Raw genomic sequence first — 13,465 nt, forward strand, 5'->3', positions numbered from 1 at the left:
CGGTTCTTCTCGACTTGATAGGATATATGCTAGCCGATCTTTTGCAGAGAATTTTGTAAATATTTATTTGCAACCTTTGTCGGTTAGTGATCATCAATCGGTACAATCAACTTTTACCTGCAATCTCGATCTCCCACATCGTACTAGATCCCCTGCTGGTTTGTGGAAATTAAATACTTCCATACTGTCAGAAGAAGGCTATCAAAACTATGTAAAAATTTTTATTCATGAATCTGCCAATCATCCTCTTAGGGAAAGTAATGTCGCAAATTGGTGGGAGAGTGTACTGAAACCAGGTATCAAACGCATTTCGGTAGATTATTCTAAACAAAGAGCTAGAATGATTAGGGAAACGAAATTTTTCTACCAGTCCTGCATTCAGGAGATGGCAGAAGCAGATACCTTTGATTGGGTTGCCTTTCACCAGTTGAGGAAATTCTCAAAGTCTTGGGAGGAGAGCACACTTAAAGGGTATGGGATTCGTTCCCGCTACTTTGAAGGCCAAGAGGTGGAGGAAGCCAATATTTTTCATGTAAATAGAGCTAGAGTTAACTACCGAAAATGTCGTATTGATAAAATCATTGCCTCTAATGGCACATGCTTATCGACCAAAGAGGACATTTCAGGAGAGATTATTTCACATTTCAGTAAAATTTTCAAAAATCAACCTTCTCCTGACATACTGGCAGGTACTGATTTTCTTGAGGGAGTAAGAGATTGCTTTAAGCCAACCCCAAACCTGACTGCACCAATTTCCCTCCTTGAGATTAAAGCTGCTCTGATGGCGATGAAATCAAACAAGTCTCCTGGCACCGATGGCATTCCTTACGAGTTTTACGTAGAATTTTGGGACGTGATCGCACCCCATTTCTTGGATATGTTCAATCATATCCTTGAAAGGGAAACTCTTACGTCATCGCAGGGCCAAGCGGCGATCAGGCTAATTCCCAAGTCTTCAAGGCTCTGTGGAATTTCTAATTTTCGGCCAATTTCTCTTCTGAATTGTGACTACAAAGTCATGGCATCTGTTTTAGCGAGACGATTGAGGCAGACACTGTCATCTACCATAGGGCCTCATCAAAAAGGCGGGGTACCTGGTAGATTGATTTTTGACAATTTAATGCTTTATAGAGATGTCATTCAATTCGTTGATGACCAGGGATGCCATGACTCTTCCAACTTTGCGATTCGGGGTATGGGCGCTGCCATTGTTGGAGTTGACTTTGAAAAGGCCTACGACCTGGTTAACAGGGAAGTCCTCTGGAGGATTCTGGATGTCATGGGCTATCCCACCACCTTCATCCGTTGGCTACAGACTATGTATTCTGTAACAGGAATGTCAATTCTCAACGGATCAGAGGTGGCTGGGGTGCTTTCTGATATTCATTCAATTCGCCAGGGATGCCCCCTATCTGTCCATCTCTTTATTCTATACATTGAGCCGTTACTGTTGCGTTTATCTCGAGTTCTCCAGGGCATATCATTGTTTAATGAAAAACTCACTGTCAGAGCCTTCGTTGATGACGTCACCATTTTCATTTCTTGTGACGAAGATTTTACCAGGGCAGGACAGGTCCTTGACTTGTTCTGCCAGTGGACAAAGGCAAGGATGAATAAGGAGAAAACAAAAGCCCTGGGACTCGGGACTTGGAGCTCTAGGATGACTTGGCCTCTTGAGTGGCTTGTGTCGGCACAAACATTGTCCCTATTAGGAATTAAATTCTCTCACTCCATAGTTGAGACAGCTGATAGGGTTTGGAATGATGCATTCGGCTCTCTAAATGGTATTCTGCGAGAGAATGCCTGTCGACGTTTCAATCTATACCAGAGGGTTATTTTCCTGAAGTCGAAGGCTCTCTCCGGAACTGTGTTTATTGCACAAGTATTACCATGTAAACAAAATATGGCTGACCAGATTTTAAAGGCTATCATGAAATTTCTATGGATTGGAAAAGTTGAAAGGCCGAACAAAACTGTAGTTTATCGTCCTGTTAGTCAAGGGGGACTGGGAATGGTCAACACACATCTTTTTACCGTTCCCTTTTCTTGTGTCCTATGTATAAAGTCCTGACAGGCCCCAATAGTCCAGAAAGCTCTCTACTTCGTTATTGGATGTCCTTTCCTCTTCGAACCGTACTACCTCTCTACAAGAACAACACCGTACCCGTTGCAGTTATGAAGAGGCCCACTTACCTTCAGGAACCCCTGCACCAAATAAAACAACTATTTGCCTCTTCGATCCTGGTGCAGGGGAGTCCAATGGTGCACAGGAAAACATACAACCATTGGATCCTGGAGGTGACCACTTTGGGGAAGCTGGAGATCCTAAGGCCTAACCTGGATTGGCCACGTATCTGGAAGGAGACTGCAGCCCTGCCAAGCAACATCAGAGAAACCATGTTCCTTTTCAACCAGCGACTTCTCCCTACCAGGACCAGATGCCATCGGTTAGATCCTTCCAAAGATGCAACATGTCCAATCTGCCATCAGCACCCAGAAACCGATGAGCATCTGACATTCCAATGTCCTGAACGCCACATCGTTTGGAGCTGGTTGGAAGGAACCATACGTCAAATGGGCTGCAAGTCTTCCAAAGAAGATCTCATTCGTGGCCATTTTGGGCCAATAGGTAATCTCCGGCAAACATTTACTCTTCTGGCTGCATACATCTTCATCACCTGGAAAGCAAGAAATACCCATCGTATCCCTCGCCAAGAAGAAGTAGAGAGCTTATGGAAAGCACTTTTTCCTCCCAGTCCACTCCTTTCCATTTAGTCTTCCCTTTTAGTTCCGTTTTGTTCTTTTATATTGCTTTTGTATATATTTCCCGGCCTCTATTTGTAAATCCTTTGTTTATTTTAGTTTTTTTGGTGTCTGCTAGACAATTGCTTTTGTTTACCTTTGGTTTTTTGTTTTTCTTGTATTATTCTACCTCAATATTTGTTCGCATTTGTTTGTTTTTGTTAGTCGACCAATTAACGGGACCTACATTGTAAAATTTTTGCTTTTCTTCCCCTTTAATCGTCTGCATCCAAGGAAAATAATTATTTGTATCTTTGTTTTCTTTTGTTTTGATAAATGTTAGAGTGCCATGAAAATTAACTGATAATAAAAGAGGATTTTACAAAAAAAAAAAAAGACCCGAGTTCGATTCTCGGTCATCGCAACAAATTATTTATCTAATTTGTAAAATCATGAATATTTAGGAGTGAAGTCCGCCACCTGTTGTCTAAAATTACAGTCATGAGCAAGAATGAATTAAGTATGGAAAAAACTACGAGGAAAATGTCTGATTCCTAGGTAGGCCAGGTCAGAAACATGAAGTATTAATTGAGATGAATGTGATGTATGCAATTAATGTGTTCCCAATACATGGCAAATTTTTATGTTTATTCCCATACCGGGAATTGAACCCGGGCCTCCTTTTTTTTTTTTATTTGTAAAATTCTCTTTTATTATCTTTAGTTATCAGCTAATTGGGGCATTAAAACAAACGAAGCAAAAAAAAACAATTTGGTCGTCGGATGCAGACGTTAGCAAAGGGATGTAGACGAAAATGTGGCAATGTTGGGGACTATAATAATAAACAAAACAAAAACAAAAACAAACAAATGCAATGTGTGTTGAGGTGGGATAATACCGTAAAATAAAACAAAACAAAAGTAAACAAAGCAGAAGACTTGGTAACAGAAAATATAAACAAAAATATACAAAGGCCATTGATGTTGGGAAAAGGAAATACAAAATAAACAAAAAAATAAACAAAATATACTAAAATTTATGTTAAAGATTAGGTAGGACATAGGGATCTAGGTTGACGAAGGGCTTTCCATAGGCTCTCTACTTCTTCTTGACGTGGGACGCGAAGGTGACATCTTTCCTTCCAGGTGATGAAGAGGTAAGCAGCCAGAAGAGAAAAAGAAAACTGGAGATTTCCTATTGGTCCAAAATGGCCACGAATCAAATCTTCCTTTGACGAACTGCAGCCCATCTGACGCATAGTTCCTTCCAACCAGCTCCAAACGGTGAGTCGTTCAGGACACTGGTACATCAGATACTCATCGGTTTCCGGGTCTTGATTGCAGATTTGACATGTTGCGTCCTTGGTGGGGTCCAACCGATGGCATCTGGTCCTGGTAGGGAGAAGTCGCTGGTTGAACAGGAACATGGTCTCTCTGATGTTAGTTGGAAGGGCTGCAGTCTCCTTCCAGATTCGTGGCCAATCCAGATTAGGCCTCAGGATCTCCAGCTTTCCCATTGTCGTTACCTCCAGGATCCAATGGTTATATGTTTTCCGATGTACCATTGGATTCCCCTGCACCAGAATGGAAGATGCGAAAAGTTGCTTGATTTGATGCAGGGGTTCCTGAAGGTAATATGGTCTCTTCATGACTGCTACAGGTGTGGTGTTGTCCTTGTAGAGTGGCAATAAGGTTCGGAGAGGAAAGGACATCCAATAACGAAGTAGAGAGCTTTCTGGACTGCTGGGCCCTGTCAGGACTTTGTACAAGGGGCAGAGGAAAAGGGAACGGTAAAAGAGGTGTGTGTTGACCATTCCCAGTCCCCCCTCTTTGACAGTACGGAAAATTACGGGTTTTTTTCGGCCTTTCTACTTTCCCCAACCATAGAAATTTCATGACAGCCTTCGAAATCTGGTCAGCCATTATTTTATTACAAGGTAATACCTGTGCAAAGTACACAGTTCCGGAGAGAGCCTTCGACTTAAGGAACATTACCCTCTGGTAAATATTAAACCGTCGACTGGCATTCTCTCGCAGAATACCATTTAAAGAGCTAAATGCATCATTCCAAACCCTACTAGCTGTCTCTACTATGGAATGGGAAAATTTAATTCCTAATAGGGACAATGTTGGCTCTGACACAAGCCACTCAAGAGGCCAAATTGATCTAGAGCTCCAAGTCCCGAGTCCAAGGGCTTTTGTTTTCTCCATATTCATCCTTGCCTTTGTCCACTGACAGAACATATCAAGGATTTGTCCTGCCCTGGTAAAATCTTCGTCACAAGAAACGAAAATGGTGACGTCATCAACAAAAGCTCTGACAGTGAGTTTTTCATTAAACAATGATATACCCTTGAGAACTCGAGATAAACGCACAAGCAAAGGCTCAATGTATAGAACGAAGAGATGGACAGATAGGGGGCATCCCTGGCGAATCGACTGAATATCACTAATCACCCCGGCCACTTCCGATCCGTTGAGGATTGACATTCCTGTTACAGAATACATAATCTGTAACCAACGGACGAAAGTGGCGGGTTAACCCATGACATCCAGAATCCTCCAGAGGACTTCCCTGTTAACCAGGTCGTAGGCCTTTTCAAAGTCAACTCCAACAATGGCAGCGCCCATACCCCGAATCAAAGAGTTGGAAGAGTCATGGCATCCCCGGTCATCAACAAATTGAATGACATCTCTGTAAAGACTTAAATTATCAAAAATCAATCTACCAGGTACCCCACCTTTTTGATGAGGCCCTATGGTAGAAGATAGTGTCTGCCTCAATCGTCTCGCTAAGACAGATGCCATGACTTTGTAGTCACAATTCAAAAGAGAAATTGGCCGAAAATTAGAAATTCCACAAAGTCCCGAAGACTTAGGAATTAGCCTGATCGCCGCTTGGCCCTGCGAAGACGTCAGAGTTTCCCTTTCCAGGATATGATTAAACATATCCAAGAAGTGGGGTGCGATCACGTCCCAAAATTCTACGTAAAACTCGTAAGGAATGCCATCGGTGCCAGGGGACTTGTTTGACTTCATTGCTATTAGAGCAGCTCTAATCTCAAGAAGGGAAATTGGTGCTGTTAGGTTTGGGGTTGGCTTAAAGCAATCTCTTACTCCTTCAAGGAACTCAGACCCTGCCAGTATGTCAGGAGAAGGTTGAGTCTTAAAAATTTTTGTAAAATGAGCAACAATTTCTGCTGAAATTTCCTCTTTGGTCGATAAGCAAGTGCCATTGGGGGCAATGATCTTATCAATGCAACATTTTCGATAATTATTCCTGGCACGATTTATGTGAAAAATACTTGCTTCCTCTACATCTGGCCCTTCGAAGCAGCGGGAACGAATCCCACACCCTTTGAGTGTGCTCTCCTCCCAAGACTTTGAAAATTTTCTCAACTGTTGAAAGGCAACCCAATCAAAGGTATTTGCTTCGGCCATTTCCTGTATGCAAGATTGATAGAAAAACTTAGTTTCTCTTATCAGCCTTGCTCTTTGCCTGGAATAATCCACCGAAATGCGCTTGATACCCGGTTTCAGGACACTCTCCCACCAATTTGCTACATTACTTTCCCTAAGAGGATGATTAGCAGATTCCTGAATAAAATTGGTTACATATTTCTGAAAACCTTCTTCTGACAATATTGAAGTATTTAGTTTCCACAATCCGGCAGGTGGTCTGCTACGATTTGGGAGATCAAGATTGCAAGTAAGTGTGGATTGTACCGACTGATGGTCACTAATCGATAAAGACTGCAAACAAATATTTAAAAATCTATCAGCAAACGATCGACTAGCATAAATCCTATCAAGCCTAGAAGAACCATCGTGGTAATGGAAAGCGTGGCCCGGATCACTATGATTTAGCTTTTTCCAGATGTCTACCAGATCAAGACCAGTAACCATCTCCTTCAAAGCATAGCTAACAACACTACTTGGGACAGGGAGGGATTGGATATTTGCCCTATCTTGGATGTCGTCAACACAATTAAAATCGCCCATCAACACGAAGGGCAGTCGAGTGGTAATCGAGTAGGCAGGAACGGTTTGACGAAGAAAATTGTTTCTCTCATTCTTTACCTGCTTACCTGACGGGGCATAGATATTAATAAACGTCAAACATTTTACGTCAATGGAGATAAGCCTTCCGTCAGGTTCAAGAAGCAGTCGAGAATACTCCAGACCATGTCTAATTAGAATGGCTGTTCCTTTTTTGTTGGGACCGACATTTGCTAGCAAGTGGTAACAGCTTTCAATAATTGGGCAAGAGTGAAAGGCTACCTCTTGAAGTCCTACGATATCTAAATTACCGTCCCTGCAGAAATTTAAAAGAATTTGACGTCGCTCGACTGATCGAATACCTCCAATGTTGAGAGAAGCGATTTTTAATTGTGAAGTCATGTGTTAGGTTTTTTGAGTACGGGAATGCCTGAAGTGGGTTTCGAATTTTGGGGCGTCAGGGTAGGTTTAAATCGTTTGCTTCGCGGTACCGTGGGAATTTTCAGGGGGTCCTTAGTTTTGTCTGGATCAGTGGTATCAATTTCCCCCGTGTCGGGTTCCATTGATTCCATGATAATTGTCACTGTTTCCTGGTCTTCTGTCTCTGTGTCAGGTGCTGCTATTTTGGATTTTGAAATTGGTTTCAAAGGGTTGTCTTTCGGAGGTACAGATGCGGAAGTGGTAGCAGTGTCACATTCCATGGATTCAGTTTCCAAATTATTAGTACTTTCTGAGAGTGAATCTTGCGATTCACTTTCCAGAGGTACCTGGGAAACCATGGAATTTGCTACCACGGGAATTACTACGGGTGTCTGTTTAATAATCTCTGTCTTTTTAGTCTTTTTGGCAACAGGTTTTTGGACAATGGTGGGTTCCTGGTTTCGTTTTAAAGTTGGGCAGTCGTAGCTAAAGTGTGTCTCTTCGTCGCAAAGTCTGCAAGTGGGTTTTGTCCCTCATACTTAACCATGGCACGATAACTGCCAATGGTAATGTATGAGGGAATGTTTTTCGTCACCGTTATTCGTACAATCATCCAAGTGGCTAGGACAGGGTATAAAACTTCATCCTCTGCCACCCGATAACGCTCCCACCGAGCTTCAATTACATTTCCAAATTCCTTAAGACGTGTCTGAACTATTCCCAAGTCTAGGTTCTGTGGAATCCCTGCAATTCGAACAAATTTCTCTTGAATATTGCTATCCCTGATGACTACACTAACTTCTTTCCCCTCCTATTCAGTCCTGACGATACCACTGTGTTGGGACAAAAATTTGAGGTATATGCCTCTGACGTAAACGTAATTCTAGCGACCTGGTTTCTCGTATCTAGCACAGCAACTAGGCCTAAGAGATCCTGAGCATCAACCTTCAAACTACGCACAAAACCATGAACCGTACGCATACTCAATTTCGGGAATTGAACCCCAAAATCAATATCTACACTATTGAGCCACTTGGCAGCCATTGTCCCCTAGACAATGTAAACAAACTGCCCAAAGGGGGGAGGGGAAGGTCCCCACACACGTAAACAAACACACAAATAAAACAATTTGGGGCAAAACACAACAAAAACAGCTAAACTATACAAAATAAACACTCAAAAACACGAATATAACAACAAAAAGTAATAAAAAAAAACAAAAACTCACAAAATGATGGAAAAATGGGAGAACACAAAGAGACGTCTGCATCCGACGCAGCTTAACTTCAGGGCCTCCTGGGTGAGAGCCAGGTATCCTAACCACTAGACAATATGGGATTAGCATTAAAAAGTTTTACGATAAACACTTATTTTCTTTATCTTTATCTTATTTTTCCCTTCCGGAAACCTCTCCATAAAAACTAACCACTAGACAATATGGGATTGGCATCAATAATTTTTACGATAAACGCTTAGTTGAAACTAACCCTTTTCTTTTTCAACAACCCATGCTTTGCTTTACAAAGCCATGCTCGGACATTTAAGAGACCAGATGTTGTTGAATTTCTATTGTCTGGTTCCCGGTGTGACGGTAGAATACACCGCCACCGCCACCGCAGCCGTCTTCTTCTTCTTCTTCTTCTCCTTCTACTTCTTCTCCTTCTTCTGATAGCTGAAGCAAAAGCTTTGCTGTCGGAAAGCGTTATTAATTAAAAGTTAAGCGCTTTATTGAGTTTGTTGATGAACAGCGTAATTATTACTTATGGTACAAATAATATAAATAAGTCAGGATGGCCGAGCGGTCTAAGGCGCCAGACTCAAGGATAAAAACCTTACTTCTCCAAGAGAAGCATCAGAATTCTGGTCTTCAATGAAGGCGTGGGTTCAAATCCCACTTCTGACAGGTTTTTCTCTTGGAAGATGTACTTCCGGAGTAGATTTTTCAAACGAGTCTCTTACAATAACAACAAGCGATGGTGGTATAGTGGTTAGCATGGTTGCCTTCCAAGCAATCAACCCGAGTTCGATTCTCGGTCATCGCAACAAATTATTTATCTAATTTGGAAAATCATGAATATTTAGGAGTGAAGTCCGCCACCTGTTGTCTAAAATTGCAGTCATGAGCAAGAATGAATTAAGTATGGAAAAAACTACAAGGAAAATGTCTGATTCCTAGGTAGGCCAGGTCAGAAACATGAAGTATTAATAGAGATGAATGTGATGTATGCAATTAATGTGTTCCCAATACATGGCAAATTTTTATGTTTATTCCCATACCGGGAATTTTCCCGGGCCTCCTGGGTGAGAGCCAGGTATCCTAACCACTAGACAATATGGGATTAGCATTAATAAGTTTTACGATAATATTTTTTTTTACAAAAACAAATATTTTGCTTTTATTCAATACTATTTTTTTCTTTAATTTTTATATTCCATTCTAATTGTTTATTTATTTTCATTTTAAAATTTATTTATATTTTTTTTTTCAAATTAAAATCACTTCATTTATCGCCAATTTTCTTTTTTTCGGATTAAAATTTTATTATTTCAAAAAAAAAAAAAAATATTTTATTTTCAGATTTTCTTATTTCAAACATCTAGTTTGCACTTTTATTTTGGTATCTTAATTTATCTCAATCTAAGTTCCCAGAAAATTTGAAATTTTTTTTTTTTTTATATTCACTACTTTTGAATCTCATTTTACATCAAAATCATATGGTCAACCATCTCATTTTCCGTTCTTTAAACTTTTTTTTCCCATTTTCCATTTCCCTTATTATTTATTTATTTTTTTTAAATCCTATCAAATCCTTTAAAAAAATATTTTTCTTCATATTTTTAATTGGTCTTTAAATTTTTCTCCCTATATTTTTCCTTATTCTTATTTCATTTTTTTGTTTTACTTCATAAGAATTTCTGTTTTACACTCTTATATGTAAGTGGGCCCAGGGTAGCAATGGCAGAGGAAGGAGCATCTAGTAGAAATTCTACTAGAGTAAGACTCCATGGGACAATCATTAAAATCCCAGTTCCTCTGCCAAACATTTTAAAATGTGGGGAGAAATCCTGTCAAGGTGAGCGAGGTAGCGGTCCCTGGTCTGGGGATCGCAAGAGACAATTGGCGGAGACACACATAAAAGAAAGACATTCTAGGAGAGGGGTTCAGTACACCACCCAGTATGTCTGCCTTGGCTGTAAAAAGGAATTTAATTCCTTTATTTCAGCCGGCAGACATGCAAGACCTTTTACTGAGTCCATTTCCTCCAGCATTCTCCGCCATTCCCTCGAACTAAACATTGCATCTGCAATGGATGGTTCGCAGGGGTCTCCTAATCTCGCTCACTCTTCTCTCCCCACGTTTTCCCCTTCCAGAATTGAAGGGGACAAAATCATTTTAAAATACCCTGGGAAACCCACGAAGTGTCCTAGGTGTGAGTGGACTACCTTGGCAACTAACACCAGAGCCATGGGTAGTATCCACAGACACCTAGAGACAGCCCACACACTCCGACTAGTTAAATATTGGGAATGCGGAGTGTGTGGATTTGCTGGAGATGGCCCTACCCTAAAAGGACATTACCAAAGATTATATTCCAGTCCCAATCCATCACCCTCCATCCGATTTGCTGGGATGCCCAATATGGATTGCTCCAACCGTGACTCTTCTGCTGCAGTGATCTCTCTAGAGGAGGTTACTGCAACAGAAGACGAGCGTGATGAGCAATCCGTGGTGGAAATCCCAGCGATCGTTGAATCCCCTGGTAATGTCCTATCTCCAGCATATTTTAACGACAGCCCAATTTTAGATCTTAGGAGGGAGTTCACCACTTCTTTTAACACACAAAATTTTAGTTGGCTTTATGAACTCCCTCCACAAGAAAATATTAACCCCCAAATTTTAACAGAACAGATTTTAGACCCTTCACCGAACCTTGAGATGTTATCCCTTGTCCCCAGTCAGCAAAGTATTCGAGGACGTAGTCAGCACAGCTCAGAAGAGCAGAGCCAAAGAGACGACGATTTTGTTAGTCTCTGGGTCCCTGCCTTCTTGGGCTGTGTGACACTTAATGACCTAAACGACGTCCTCGAACGCTGCACAGCTGACTGGCTCCCTAAAGCTCAAATTTTACAAGACCCTAGCCCTGAACAACCCCGAGGAAACCCTGACAAAAGAAAAAGAAACCAAAACCGGCAGATGCAGAAGGCCCGGCGACATATCAAGCAAAAGGCGTACGAGGCGAGGAAGATTCAGCGGCTCTTCAACATCTACCCAAGAAGAGCCGTTCGAGAGGTGCTCGAAGACCGTTCACCTTCGTACGATGGTACTGTTCAAGCTGCGGAGGAATATCTCGAGAGGACCTACAACCGATTGAGACCATCTCCGCAGCAGTGCCAAAGTGCGAAGGAACTCTACGACACCTGCGACTGGTCCCAACCATCAGAGGACCAGATGAACTTCCTCAATCGTGCGCCAACCCAACAAGAGCTTGAAGCTAAGCTTCGCCGGGCTACCAATACATCACCAGGGGTTGATGGCCTAGAATAGCGTCATCTTAGAGCCATCGACCCCAACTGCATTCTGCTGGAAACAGTTTGTAAAATGGTCTGGAAGCTGGGGATTCCTAACTGTTGGAAGACATCGCGAACTGTCCCCATTTTCAAGAAGGGGGACACTAGCGACTATTCCAACTATAGACCAATATCCCTTCTTCCCACCATTTACAAACTGTTCTCGGGAGTGATCAGCCAAAGAATAACGGAGGTCGCCTCAGACCTTGGCTGGTTATCTCCCGAGCAAAAGGGTTTCCTCCCGGGGGTCCATGGTATTCAAGAACATACACAGCTCTTACAGACGGTTGTCGAGGAAACAAAGACCAAGCGAAGGCACATGTCCATAGCATGGCTGGACATGTGCAATGCGTTTGGTTCTGTGCCTCACGCCGTTCTGGATGAGCTGTTCACATCACTTCCAATACCAGAAGACCTCCGGCGCATCCTGGTGGACATATATTCGGGAAATCGGATGGATTTTGCCGTTGGGAAAGAATCCATTCGCATTTTCCCGACAGCGGGTGTTCGCCAGGGTGACGCTCTTAGTTCCCCTATTTTTAACCTGGCTTCCGAGCCCCTCGTCAGGGCCGGAAAGTCCAATATTAACCCCGGATTTTTATTATTTGGCTCGCTCGTGAAAACCACGGCATATGCTGACGACATTGCCGTGGTTACAAATTCTCCTTCCGAGCTCCAAAATATTTTAAACGTTTTAACCCACACCGCTAACACCTTGGGACTGCAATTTAATGCCGGGAAGTGTGCTTGTCTGGTCTTTGACAAAGGCAAGCCGTCTGAAACCCAGTGCCGAATTGATAATCAATTGATTCGGTGCTTGGGTCCAGACGACCAAGAAACATATCTTGGTACACCGATAGGCGGTAAATTGCGGTTCCGACCACCAACTGACCTTATCCCTAACCTTGACAAGATTGCCGCCTCCAACCTTGCACCATGGCAAAAACTTGAAATTTTCCGTAGTCACCTTCTTCCCTCCCTTTCCCATCACCTCGCTTCGGGTCGGGTCCTGAAAGATTCCCTTACCCAACTGGACACTGAGTGCAGGAAGTTCCTAGGCCTTATTTGCAACTTACCCAACCACGCAACTGTCCCCTTTTTCTATGCAGATCGGCGGGTTGGGGGCCTAGGAACATGCCGCCTCACTGATGATGCTGATATCTGGACCATCGCCAGAGCTGCTCAGCTCCTCACTTGTAGAGATCCTACAGTGAGGAATGTTTGCCGAGAGCAGCTCCACGACACCATTCGGCGAGGGTTCAGAACTGAGCATCCAGGAGTGTTACCAGTTGGGGAATAGTTTTCAGGATCCATGGGTGGGGGGCTCTACAGACTGAGGTACGCGGAGGCAGGGTCTAACCTTTGGACTCTTGCCCGCCAAGCTGCCAAACGACTGGGAGTGCGGATTGATGTATCCGGCGACGAAAATTTAAGAATTGTCGCCGATGACGTCTCCGTAAGCCCAGTTAAGGCAGTCCACGGACTTCGGAAAGTAGCACGGCAGCGCTATACCAGGAACCTGCTCACCGACAAGAGCCACCAGGGAGTTGTAGCCCATTGCCTCTCCCTGGAAGGAACATCGAAAGACATGGCTCGCCTGGTATCCTGCCGTACGCCCCTCTCCTTTCGCGACTGGAGATACCTTCACAGAGCCCGGCTCGACATCCTTCCTCTTCGGGGGCACTCGTGGTTTTGCTCTCAGGAGCAGGATACGAGTTGTCGACGATGTGGGAAGG

General features: G+C 42.9%; 2 non-coding genes across 2 annotated transcripts; both read left to right on the forward strand.

Moving 5' to 3' along the window:
- The first annotated feature begins 8,944 nt into the window (after positions 1-8,944).
- Positions 8,945-9,063, forward strand: Trnal-caa. Its single transcript has 2 exons — positions 8,945-8,982; positions 9,019-9,063. It is a non-coding gene; the product is annotated as a tRNA-Leu (tRNA).
- Positions 9,064-9,130: 67 nt separating this feature from the next.
- Trnag-ucc lies at positions 9,131-9,202 on the forward strand. Its single transcript has one exon. It is a non-coding gene; the product is annotated as a tRNA-Gly (tRNA).
- Positions 9,203-13,465: the final 4,263 nt, after the last annotated feature.

The sequence above is a fragment of the Daphnia magna genome, linkage group LG5 (genome assembly GCF_020631705.1).
Source record: "Daphnia magna isolate NIES linkage group LG5, ASM2063170v1.1, whole genome shotgun sequence".
Classification (NCBI taxonomy): Eukaryota; Metazoa; Arthropoda; class Branchiopoda; order Diplostraca; family Daphniidae; genus Daphnia; species Daphnia magna.